The following is a 12,683-nucleotide window of genomic DNA, read 5'->3' as shown; positions in this document are numbered from 1 at the left end:
ATTTGCAGCTTTTCATAACTGATAGCCTTATGGGCTGTCTTTCTTTCTACTAATTATTCCTCTGGGCAAATTATATCCCAGTTGGGGTTCTGATCAGGGACTGCTTCAATGCCAATCAGATGGGCAGGGGAGGTCTGATGTACCTAATCAGCAGAATTTCTAGCTTGCTCCCAAACTCGCCTGTGCTCCTCAGGCAAGAGGGTGTTAGACAAGATCATATGGACACCATGGAAGGTCAAATCATGATTGGATCAGATATTAAAATTCTTTGATATATGTGGTGGGGCTTGAAGTATAGGACCCAATCTGCTTTTCTACCTGTGAAAGATCTGACAAAGAGAAAAGCACGTGAACCCAGATTATACCATCTACCCCAGCTACCTCAAATAGAGAACACAGAGATGCTGGTTGGGCAGTGGCAGCCTGTGAGTGTCTAGCAGGAGGAGAAAAGGGTGGAGGGACAGTTGCTGCAACAGCTTCATCAGAAAGAGAATTATGGTTTGGCAGGGGCTCATCTGCTGGGTCAAAGGAGGAGGAGTCCTGGGTAGGATCTTCTGTCCCTTTGGAAGCAGGCTTAGGGGAGATAAGAGCTAAGAGATCTTGTACAGAAGAGCAAGATTTGCAGACAGAGGGCTTAGAACATGGAGAGGAGAAAGCTTGAATGTATGATTTCTCTTTCCATTTTCCTGAATGCTCACATGATTGCCTCAGATATTGAAGCTCTTTGATATATGTGATGGGGCTTTAAGTATAGGACCCAATCTGCTTTTCTATCTATGAAAGATCTGACAAAGAGAAAGGTACATGAACCTGGATTACACCATCTACCCCTCACATAGAGGATCCAGAGGTGCAGGTTGGGCAGCAACAGCCCAACCTGATAATATTGGGATCTAGAGTGTCATTAAGCAGCCATTTAGACTCCAAAGGATTTTGAGGCCAGATCTGATTGCACAAACGGTTTTAGGTCCATGGTTAGAGAGAGCCAGGGGGCAGAATGGATTAGGATCCGCCCATGGTGACACGTAGGAGTTGAGTTTAGGGGTGGGGTATCCCCCAGTCTCTAGTATCACTCAGTGAAGAGGACAGTTACGCTCGGGGGGTCATCACCACCTCTGGGTAAGCATTGGGGGCAGGACCTGTAGAGGCACTTGGGTGCCTGGCCAAAACTACATAATAAAGACAGAAGCCATAGAGACTAACCGAAGGCCAAGAGATCTCACCAAGAACAACTCCCAATCACCCTGGAGGTTCTTCTCAAAACCCAGGACCCAAATAAAAGACCACCTATAGACCCAGTCAATAGTAAGGATCAGCTGTAGCTGTGAAAGCTGTGGCTGTGGGTGCCCCTGACTACACAGTAACCCTGGGAGTGTTGGACTATTGATGGTCACTTCTCAAGATCCATAGATTGTTTAGATCAACTGCAGACAGGGGTCTTACCTGAAATGTCTGGTGGTGGGTGCAGAGAGGGTGTTGGGCAGAATGGAGGACCTAGTCCCCGGTGATGAGGGACTGGGGCCCAGGGACACTCAGTGACCCTTGAAGAGGGGAGCAGGCACACTGGGGAACCTGATCCTGGGTTTTGGCACCACTGAAAGGAAAGTGAGGAACTGGGAGACAGGCGAATGAGACATGAAAGAAGGAGACTAGGCACAGGAGCTTATTTGTCAGAGCTGACAAATACAGGCCATCTTTCCACAGATGGAGAGAGATAATACAGGCTTGGGTTGCATAACTTTTATGGGGCAGGCTCAGGGATTAGAGCCAGATGGATCCTAATTTGGGCAGGTTAAGGGTTGGCTTGGTATGAGGGAGTGGCAAGCCTTTCTCAGAAAGGCCTTTGGGCGGGAAAGAGAAATTTTTCTTAAAATGGCGGCTGTCACTTAAGATGGCCATTCAGATACTAAGCAAGGACCTTACAGAGGCAAGATTTCAAGTCCTGGTCTGTCTTGAGAGCTGGACCCCTACTGCAATTGACCTTGTGAGGACTATGGGTAGAGAAAACTTTTCTTACAGATCAGAATAAGGTGTTTACCAAGCGTTAATGACAGCATGATCTTGCTTTCGTATATTTATACATGCATTGCCCTAACTTTTTTCTTTTGAAGTTAATACGTGTTAATATGCACATGGCAGGTAGAATTAAAGGATATTCAAGCAAAACCATATGTATTTTTGTAAATTTGGTAAAGTCAGCCAGTAAAAGAACCTGACTTCATTCCTGTTTCTCAACTGGTGTTCCTCTTCGCCCCTCTTGAGTGGCCTTTTTACTTTTCAAGTCTGCGGAGAGGTACCGGGTGCACCTAGCAGGACCCAGAAGGCATTGTTGCAAGCTTGCAAATTCAGCGCAGGCGGTACGTGGGGATAGCTGCCCGGGGCTGGCCCCAGCGCACGCCAGCACCCACTGCAGTGCCAGGCCCTGCCCTCGCTCGCGGCCGGCGCGTGGCGAGTCCCCGTGGCCCGAGGGCCTGCGACGCGGCGCACATGCCGGCGCCCGCCTCCCGCGTTGGCGAGAAGACAGGGATCCCGGACGCACGGAGGCTGACCCGGAGCCTACCCATGAGGCAGCGCGTCGGCTGCTCGCTAACACCCCCCTTCCCACGGCTCGGCAGCCTGCTCCGCAATGGGAGCCGCGGCCGCTGCCGTGTAGTTTTTCGTGCTCCTCCTTTTCCTCCTCCTCTTTCTCCTCCTCCTTAGGGCTCCAGTCAGGCCGATCCGCTCCGCTCTCGGTAAGCGCCCCCCGCCCCCGCCCGCCCTGCACTGCAGCAGGCAGAGGCCCTCCCGCGCGGCCTGCGCCGCCTCACTCCGGGGGCGCAGAGCTGGGGGTCTCCAGGCCGGCGCGGGTCGTCGGGAGCGCCCTGGGCGCGGGGAGGGGGACGGGCTGCGCGGCGGCGGCCCGACCGCCATCTTGCGCCGGCCCCGAGCGGGGAGGGATCCCCGCGCGACGCGGCGGCCGCCCGGGGCTGCGGCAGGTCGGCGCTGCGCAGGCCGTCGCCTCGCCTCGCCTCCGCCTCGCCTCCGCCTCGCGGGCTCGCTGCCCAGGCCTGTGCGCCGGCCGGTCCCCAGCCTGGCTTTGGGTTTTCTCTCTGAGGGCCATTTCCTTTAGGCCATTGGTACCTTTGTGCGGATGTTTTGCGGAGACCCATGCTCCCACTTCACAGCCTAATCCGAGGCTCTTCAGTCGTAGGAAAGGAAACCGAAGGGCATTCGGAACTTCCAGGCAAAGGGCCCCCGTCTTTCCCAGGTGACCGGTCGTTCCATGGGCACACCCTCATTTCATGTCAAACGGACTTCCCTGCCTTGCCGTAGAGGTCCCGTTGTTGTCTACACGAGAAGGGCCCCATTGAGCAGTGAGTTGGATACACGATTTTGTAAATTGAGCTTTGCAGGTTTCACTTTATGAGCCGGAAAGAGTGATCACACTGAGGTTTTATCCTGCTCAGGAGATGGAAGGAATGTCTCCCAACTCATCTCAAGTTTTAACGCTTATAAGAAGAAATACACTAGAAGGGAAAACCCAACAACGTGAACCTGCTACTGCAAGCACGGGAGACCTTCGGCCAAGGGATTCTCTTTGTTTGCGAACATTTGTTCCTTTTTTAGAAATTCTGCCAACTTAAAATTTTGGCTTTATTGTTTTCAGGTTTGTACTGTGCATCTTCAGAATTTGACGTCTTTTAAAGTGCAGTTAAACATAAAATTAGAAGCGAGGAAGAGTTTGAAAGTGCAAGTCTCCTTTTAGCATTTGTAAGGTGTCCTGCTTTAGGGGTTTAGTATGTCAACAACCCACTCTTTCAGGATGCAGAAACTTAATGGGCCTAGGAGGACATTGGTTTTCTTTTAAAATTAAGTTAGGTTTGTGTGTTCTTATGGTCTGCCTTCACTACAGATATCATTGTATTTGTATCTTGAATTTGTCTGTCATTGATATCAGTTTGTTCCATCTAGTGCGTTTTGAGGTGGTCTGAGTTGATAGAACTGTTTTAAAGGTGAGGAAACTGCCTCGCAGAGATGACTAATGAGATCACCTGGCCAGTAAGGCCAGGGCCAATTATAGAACTGAGGCCTTCTGACTCCTTTTCAGTGCACAACTCATAGTATGTCTGTCCCTTCATTTTGAGATGAAGTGGTGGCAGTAGTCAAGGAGGCTTACCTTGCCCTTTATCTCACTTTTAAGAAAATAATTCCCTCAACTTTGCAAAGTTTAAGTGATGTTATTTTTTTCAAATATTTTGAAAACTTGGGTAATAAGACATTTGAACACTCATGTTCCATTTATTTATTTATTTTTAACTCAATACCTTTATTTTATTCGTTTATTTTTTTATGTGGTGCTGAGGATCCAGCCCAGGACCTCGCACATGCCAGGCAAATGCTCTACCACTGAGCCCCAGCCCCAGCCCTTCCGCTTAGTTTTACAATACTTTTTTTTTGCCACATTTGTTTTTTCTACCTATCTCACACTCAACATTTCAAAGAAGGTTTCAGATAGGACTGTTCACCCCTAGTTACTGTAATATATCAGCATGTATCTCATAAGAAAAGCCCATTTTTCTGAATACTGTAATAAAATATTGTAATCACACTCTAGAAAGTTGATAATTCCTAAAAATCAATTATATGTACGTAGTGTATATTTGCAATTCCTCATTAGTCCTCCAAATGTCATTTTAAATCACTTTTTGAATCTAGGACCCAACCCTTTATTATATTTGTCTTAGTCTTTTTAAATTTAGAGTTGTTTCCTCTTTTTCTTTATTTTTTAAATTTTTAAAAATGACATTGATCTTTTGAAGAGAACAAGTCAGTAGTCTTGTAGAAAAGCCAATGTTCTATGTTCTGAGTAGTTCCTCATGATATTTAAATTCTTCCTTCTATACCTTTGTAAACGTCAAGTTAAGGTTGAAGGCTTGAGTAGATACAGGCTTAATGTTTTTGACAATAATATTTTATGAGTTATGCAGTATATTTATATAACATAAGAAGACTCTTTATGTAGGCTTGTCCTATTAATAATCCTAAATTTGATCTTTTATGTAAGATGTTGACAAACTTGTCTTTTCATTGAAGCATTTCTTTTTGCAATTAGTAAGTGATGTGTGGGGTGCTATTTTGGCCTTACTATTTGGTATGAAATTACTGCAGAAGGAATGGATATTTAAGTAAGAAGGAGAGGGCCAATTTTTGGAGGATAGAACTAATCTATTTAGTTTAGGGAACATGAAATTGCTCCTACCTGTTGGCATCAAAGCCTTGACAGGCTGGGAGTGGTGGCCTACTCTTGTAATCCCAGTGGTTCAGGAAGCTGAGGCAGGAGGATTGCAAGTTCAAAGCCAGCCTCAGCAACTTAACAAGGCGCTAACCAACTCAGTTACACCCTGTCTCTAAATAAAATACAAAAAAGGGTTGGTGATATGGGTCAGTGGTTAAGTTCTCTGAGTTCAATCCCTGGCACCAAAAAAAAAAAAAGCCTCCACAGGTGAGAGAGGAGGTAGAAAGTCACAAAGATTTTTGCCTTTGAAAGCTTGTTGAGGTGGTAAATTGGGAAGTTCTGAGATAGTTCCTTGTTGGAAGACCATAAATCTCAGCATCATAAAACTTTAGTCCACTCTTTCCAGTTTGGCCTAATGTTCCATGTTTTACTACTCAACATTAGCTTTTTGTAGTAGGGAAGAAGAGGGCAAAGAAAAGAATTAAATAATTTTGTATTGTCTCATAAATTGTTTATTTATTGAAGAGAAAAGTTAGAACTATATCAAGAGTTTATTTTCTATATAAATTTTTTTTTCTATACAAATTGGAATAGCTTTTTTGTAAATAAAAATTTGATAATCATTTTAGGTGATTAGGATATTGGGAATTTATATTGACTTTTTTTGTTATTTCAGAAATAACATTTTAAAGGTGAGAAATGCAAAATATTTGGCATATTTACTAATTAAATATATAATCCTAGATAGCTTTTTTCTTTTTATTGTTTTTTTTTTGAGAAGGATTAAAAAATATATTTTTTTCCATCAGATTGTTTTAAATGATGGTATAAACACAAAATTACATAGTAACTTGTATCAAAACATTGTGTGTTTAGAATTTTGGTTCATTTCTGCAAAGCAGTTTTCTTTTAAGGATTTTATTAGCCCTCAGTATACCAGGAGAAATAGTTATCACTATTTACCATCTACATCAAAAAGGATCTTTTAAACATTTTAAGTTATTTTATATAATTAACAGAAGACTAAAAGCATAATGTCAAATATAAGAATTAAGACACAATGTAAGAAAACTTATTGGAGTTTTGGCAAGAATTTAAACACAGGAAACCTCTTTGTATATGCTGGGAATAATGACAAACAAATTTGTTTCATGTGTTTAATTATATACCACTCCTACAATGAATATGCATGAATACTTAGAGCAAGCATTCTTATTAAAATTGTAGCACACTTTTTTTTTTCTTTCAGTTTTTATATCTATACAAAGAATATCTTCCTTTCTTCTTCCTACATCTGTTGGAAAGAATGTTATGTTTAGAGGGTAAAAAAAAATTATCTTTCTGGTTTTGGAAAGTTTTTTTTCTTATTACATAAGAAATTTCTTGGTAAAATTTATTTAGTTTTTGGTAGTGGGGTTTGAACCAAGGGGTGCATTACTACTAAGTTACATCCCCAGCCCTATCTATCTATCTATCTATCTATTTGTCTATCTATTTATGGTATCTGGGATTGGTAGTTAGTTAATTAACCACTGAGCCACATCCCTGCCTTTTAAAAAAATATATTTAGAGACAGAGTCTTGCTAAGTTGCTTAGGGCCTCACTAAACTGCTGAGGCTGACTTTGAACTCTCTGTCCTGCTTCAGCCTCGAAAGCTGTTGGGATTATATGTGTGTGCCATTGCATCCAGCCCCTAGCCCTTTTCTATTTTTTATTTTGAGACAAGGTCTCCCTAAGTTGCTAAGGATGACCTTGTTTTATAATCCTCCTGCGTTAGCCTTCTGAGTTGCTGGGTTTATAGGCTAGACAATGCTTTGACCCTCTTTCTGAGTATATCTATTCATCCTATAATTTTTTTTTCTCTTTCTTGTGGTACTAAGGATAGAACCCTGAGGTACTCTACCACTGAGGTCTATCTTCTGCCTGTTTTATCTTTTCATTTTGAAACGGGGCCTCCAAAAGTTGCTGAGGCTAGCCTCTGGGTTGGAATTCTCCTGCCTTAGTGTCCCTAGTAGCTGGGATTACAGGCTTGTGCCACCACACTGGGCTCTGTGACTTTTTTTAAAATACAGATGACTTAGGTTAATTTTTTGTAGGTTTTCTTTTTTGTTGTTGTTTAATTCATTGATGTTTTAGAATGTATTGAGCTAGGAAAACTCCAGTTTTCTTAGGATGTTAAGAACCTTGGGCTTGTTTGGAACCCAAATTGTATGTGATTAACTTCCCTTGCTTTTCTCTTTGTACAAAGTCACAGAAGTTCAACCCTGCTTTGCCCAAAGAGCCATCTAAGTTTTTTTTTTTTTTTTTTGCTAGAAATACTCAAGATGAGAGCCATTGTAGCAGTAGTAAGGTGTAATAAATAGAAAAGTTCTGAGATAGTTTGATGTTGGACAAATGTAAATCTCAGCATGTGTATCTCAACCCATTCTCTTCACTGATGCCTTACAGAATCCCAGTCCTTCTCCAATGTTTTTGCAAATTTTTTGTAAAAATTTGTTAAGTTATATTTCTGACAGAATTTTGATTTTGATTTTTTTTTTTTTTTTGGCTATTTTGCAGTATTGGGGATTGTAATCTGGGCCTTGTACAAGCTAGACAAGTGCTTTACCACTGTTCTAAACTGCCAGCTCTTTTTGGTTTTATTTTGAGACAGTATCTTGCTAAGTTGCCCGGGATAGTCTCAGTCTTGAGACCTGCCTGCCTCAGCCTCCCAAGTAGTTGGGATGACAGATGTTCCCCATTTTACCCATCTTGAAATTATTTTGAAATTATTCTTTTGATTCTTGTAATTCTTCTACTTGGTTATGTTCCTATCTCTTTTCTGAATTTCTCTGTAGATCTATATCTTTTAAGCTTATGATGTTTCACTGTCAAATGTTGCTCAGATTTTTATTTCATATCTTCTAGATTTTAAAAGTAGGCAACATTGTCTGAATGCAACTAACTACAGATTAAATATCATGCATGACCCTGGATCAGTTCATCTTGTTAATATTGACTTGAGGTTTCAAATGCTTCTGTCCTCCTTCTGAGTCTTTTTTTTTTTTTTTTTGCATATGCAACAACAAAATTCAATACTTGAAAAATTTTTGAAACTTTTGATGATCCATAGTTATCTTTTGTGCTCTACAGTTGTGAGATATTTTTTATTTCATATTTATAGTTAGCCAATTAGAATGATAGTCCAGTGGATTTTAAAAATTTCTATATCTTCTGTTTCCTTCCATTCACTTGCACTTACGAATTATATCAAGTAAAATTTCAGCACTCAGATGTAAGAGATGAAAGAATACTGTCATGTGTCCTTTTAGCAAAACATCAGTGGCCTGCATTCTTATCACAACATACTGCATTTTTTGTTTTTTATTTCAAGGCAGGATCTTGCTAAGTTGCTGAAGATGGCCCTGAACTTGTGATCCTCCTACCTCAGCCTCCCCAGTAGGTGGGATTACAGGTGTGTGCCACAGTGCCCAGTTGGTGTAAGAATATTTTGAGCTGAAGGAAATTGAAACCTGCCTGATAGAGGCAGGAAGAATTTTCTATTCTCCCTTTCTTTATTTGCCTAAAAGCAGGCAAATAAATTTTCTTTTATGAGGTTGTTTTAGTCAGTGTTCTTGCTGCTGTGACTAAAAGATCTGACCAGAACAATTTTGGGGAGGAAAAGTTTATTTGAGGGCTCATGGTTTCAGAGCTCTTAGTCCATAGAAGGCCAGCTGTATTCCACAGTGCTCTTGGTGAGGCAGAACATCATGACAGAAGAGTGTGGCAGAGGGAAGCAACTCACCTGGTGATCAGGAAGCAGAGAGAGGTCTCCACTAGCCAGATACAAACATACACATGAAAGCCATGCCCCAGTTCCTATCTCCTCCAGCTCCACCCTACCACTTTAGTTACCCCTCAGTTAATCACTATCGGGAATTAATTCACTGATTGGGTTAAGACTCTTAAAACTGAATCATTTCTTCTCTGAACCTTCTTGCATTATCTCACACATGAGCTTTTGGGGGATACCTCACATCCAAACCATTACATTCTGTCCTGGGCCTCCAAAAGCTCACTCTTATCTGACAATGCAAAATACATTTAGTCCATTCCCAAGAGTCCCCATCGTCTCAGTAGTTCCAAGACTGTTCAGAGTTCAAGTCCAAAGTCTTCTGAGGCTCAAGGCAATCTCACATTGTGAGTTCCTATAAAATTAAAAGCAATTTACAAATATCCAATATATAAAGATGCTCGGTAAACATTTCCATTTACAAAAGTAGAGGCATAGAGAGAAGGGATGGGACCAAAGCAAGACCAGAACCCACAATCGACACTGTTGTTTTATACAGCTGGGCATACAGGTTCTGTAGTTCTGTATCTGGCATCTGGAGCACATGGTAGATGTCCTCTCCCAAAGGGCTTGTGTAGCTCCACCCCTGTGGCCTTGTTTGCAGCTTAAGTAGCCTCTCTGTTGGCTTGTCTCTGTTTAATTCATGCAACTTTCTTAGGATGACATTACACATTACTGGCATTTCTTAATTGGGCACGGGGGTGAGGGGGTGTATCTCCACTGTAGCTTTGGCTTCCTCCTCAGATCTCCACACCTTGCCTTCTCTGGGAGTACCCACAAGGACTCTAACCTTGCTGCACTTTTTCTGGCCTCCAAGGCCTTCCTTTGAAATCTTGGTGGAAGCCTCCATGACCCTCTAACTCTAGTATCCTGCCTTCCTACAGAACCAGCACCATGCCAAAGTCTGCTGCCATCTTGAGCAGTAGCCGAGAGACTCTGGCTGTATCAGCTTCTGAATACCTGGGTGACTGAGCACATTGAAAAAAACTTCCTAGACCCCCTTGTGGAAGAAGGATTTCCCAGTGCTCTCGGCTCAAGAGAATTTTCACTTTTACTCCCTTGAGCCTGAGATGGTTGTGGTCTTGCCAGATCCTGAGATGCCTTCAAGTCATCTTTCTTATTGTGTCTTGCAAAGTCTTTAACATTTCTTTAATGGTGATAATGTCTTTAACAACTGCAACTTTTGTTAGTCCTGGTTTTACTCTGGCCTTTCAAGTCCAAGTTTTTCAAATATTTTTGCTCTGCTTTCTGCTCCTGAATATCACAATGAACTTGGCTAAAAGCCTAGACATTTCTTCCACCAGATAAAAGAAGTCCCTCACTTTAAAAATAGGCCTCACAGAAAGTCTCAAGACATGGGCAAAATGCAGATAACTTCTCAGCCAGAATATAACACAAATTGTCTCTACTCCAAATTCCAGAAGCATTCTCCTTCTCTGAATTCTCTTGAGCCCTGTCTTCTTTGTTCATGGTCCTGTTGGCATTCTGGTCTTCTGACCAGAATTGGCCATTAAGCTCCACTTACAAAAATCTAAAGCATTCCAGCTTGCATTGGTAAGCATTTCAAAATTCCTCCCACCAATTCCAAAATGCTCCAAAGACTTATGAACCACGTGGTCAGATTACTCACAACAGTAGCCACATTCCTGGTAGCAATTTCTGTTTTAGTCAGCTTTTTTGCTGCTTCGACTAAAATATCTGACCAGAACAATTTTAGGGAGGAAAAGTTTATTTGGGGGCTCACAGTTTCAGAGATCTTAGTCCATAGAAGGCTGGCTGTATTCCTCAGGGCTCGAGGTGAGGCAGAACATCATGTCAGAAGAGTGTGGCAGAGGGAGACAGCTCACCTGGTAATCAGAAAGCAGAGAGAGAGGTCTCTACTTGCCGGATACAAAGATACACCCCAAAGCCACACCCTAATTACCACTTTCTTCAGCCATACCTACCACTTCAGTTACCACTCACTTAATCACTATCAGGGGATTAATTCATAGGTAATGATTGGGTTAAGACTCTTGACAACCTAATCATTTCCCCTCTGAACCTTTCTTTGTCTTACACATGAGCTTTTGTGGGATACCTCATATCCAAACCGTAACAGAGGTTTCCCACTTATATATCGGGAGGGGAAGAACACTTTTTTTCCTTTGAGATGGATTATCAACCCAGAGATGATGAATAAACATATCTTCTAACATAACCCTACTTCCATTAAGTTATTTCTTACATTTCCTAGTTCCTTCCCCATGATATTATTATTATTCAAACCTAAATCTCTCTTTTTCTTTGTTAAAATGCTATATAAACCTCTAATTCTAGTAATTTCTTTGAATTTAATTTCTTTCTTTCTTTTTTTTTTTTTTGTGAACTGTAGTGCATGTAAATGTTAGTGAAGATTTTATGTCTTTTCTCCTGCCATCCTTTCTTAATTCACAAATCCCTAGGTACTGAACATAGGTGGGTAGAGGGAAAGTTTTTCTTCACTGACATAGGTAATGAAGATGATGTTTTCAGTCTTCTGATTCTTTTTGAAAGTTGATGCAGTTTTTGTGCAAACCAATCTGAAAACTGAAAAACGTGATGAAGGATAATGCATTTGTCCCATGGGTTTGTATTGTATCATCTTTCCAGGCAACTGAATCATTCTTCTATTTTCCCCTCCCCACCTTTTTTTAGCATTGTTTGGATTAATTATTGTGCTGCAATAAACTAATTAGAAAAATACTTCAAGATATAGAAAAAAGTAAGATCCCATAATACATCTTAGATGTATAAAAGGACACTTAGTGATTATAAAATAGAATGAGATTTATTCTATTTAAAAGTAATAAGTACCTGTTACCTTCTTGTTTGAAGATCTCTAAGAATTGATATAAGGCACACAGTGTCAGTCTTTACCAATAGAACTGACCCCCCCATCTCCCCCCAAGATAGTGCAGCCACTCTCTCTCTCCAGTCACCATCATGATAATCTTCCAGGACCTCATCAGCCACAGTGATCTTCTTCCATATCTGGAAGATCCTGGACAGGCTGTGCCTGGAGGTAGAGGGCAGGATGGTCCCTAGGACAGAGGGTAACATTGATGACACATGCTCATGGATACCTCTGCAGAAAGACCCAAGGGCAAAGGTGCCAAAAGCACAGTGATTACTGGTATTGATAATATCATGAACCATCCCTTGCAGGAAACCAGTTTTACAAAAGAAGCATACAAAAAGTATATAAAAAATTATATAAAATCAAAGGCAAACTTGAAGAACAGAGACCAGAGAGAATAAAACATTTTATGACAGGGGCTGCAGAACAAATCAAACACGTCTTTGCTAATTTCAAAAACTACCAGTTCTTTTTTGGTTAAAACATAAATCCAGATGGCATGGTTGTACTCTTGGACTACTATGGGGATGGTATGACCCCATATATGATTTTCTTCAAGGATGGCTTAGAAATGAAAAAATGTTAAAATAAAATTGGCAGTTACTTTGGATCTAATATCTGTCATCATAGCCAACTGCTGCTTGTCATCCACACAACATGGAACTGATGTCGTCTCAAACACATTTATTTCGACCATGGTTTATTTGTGCTGGAGGCATTGTTTTTTTGTGAGAAAACATGTCATGTAGGTTGTCTAA

General features: G+C 41.4%; 1 protein-coding gene and 1 pseudogene across 1 annotated transcript in view; both read left to right on the top strand.

Moving 5' to 3' along the window:
• The first annotated feature begins 3,560 nt into the window (after positions 1 to 3,560).
• Positions 3,561 to 12,683, top strand: part of Znf280d (zinc finger protein 280D) — a 112,268-nt gene continuing 103,145 nt past the window's right edge. The window contains 1 exon segment of the mRNA XM_076850833.2: positions 3,561 to 3,646. The gene's annotated coding sequence lies outside the window, so the exon portion shown is untranslated.
• On the top strand, positions 12,012 to 12,511 carry LOC143394086 (translationally-controlled tumor protein-like; annotated as a pseudogene).

This window comes from Callospermophilus lateralis, chromosome 3, assembly GCF_048772815.1.
Source record: "Callospermophilus lateralis isolate mCalLat2 chromosome 3, mCalLat2.hap1, whole genome shotgun sequence".
In the NCBI taxonomy this organism is placed as follows: domain Eukaryota; kingdom Metazoa; phylum Chordata; class Mammalia; order Rodentia; family Sciuridae; genus Callospermophilus; species Callospermophilus lateralis.
The sequence above is the reverse complement of the archived record's forward strand: the minus strand, read 5'-3'. Positions and strand labels throughout refer to the sequence as shown.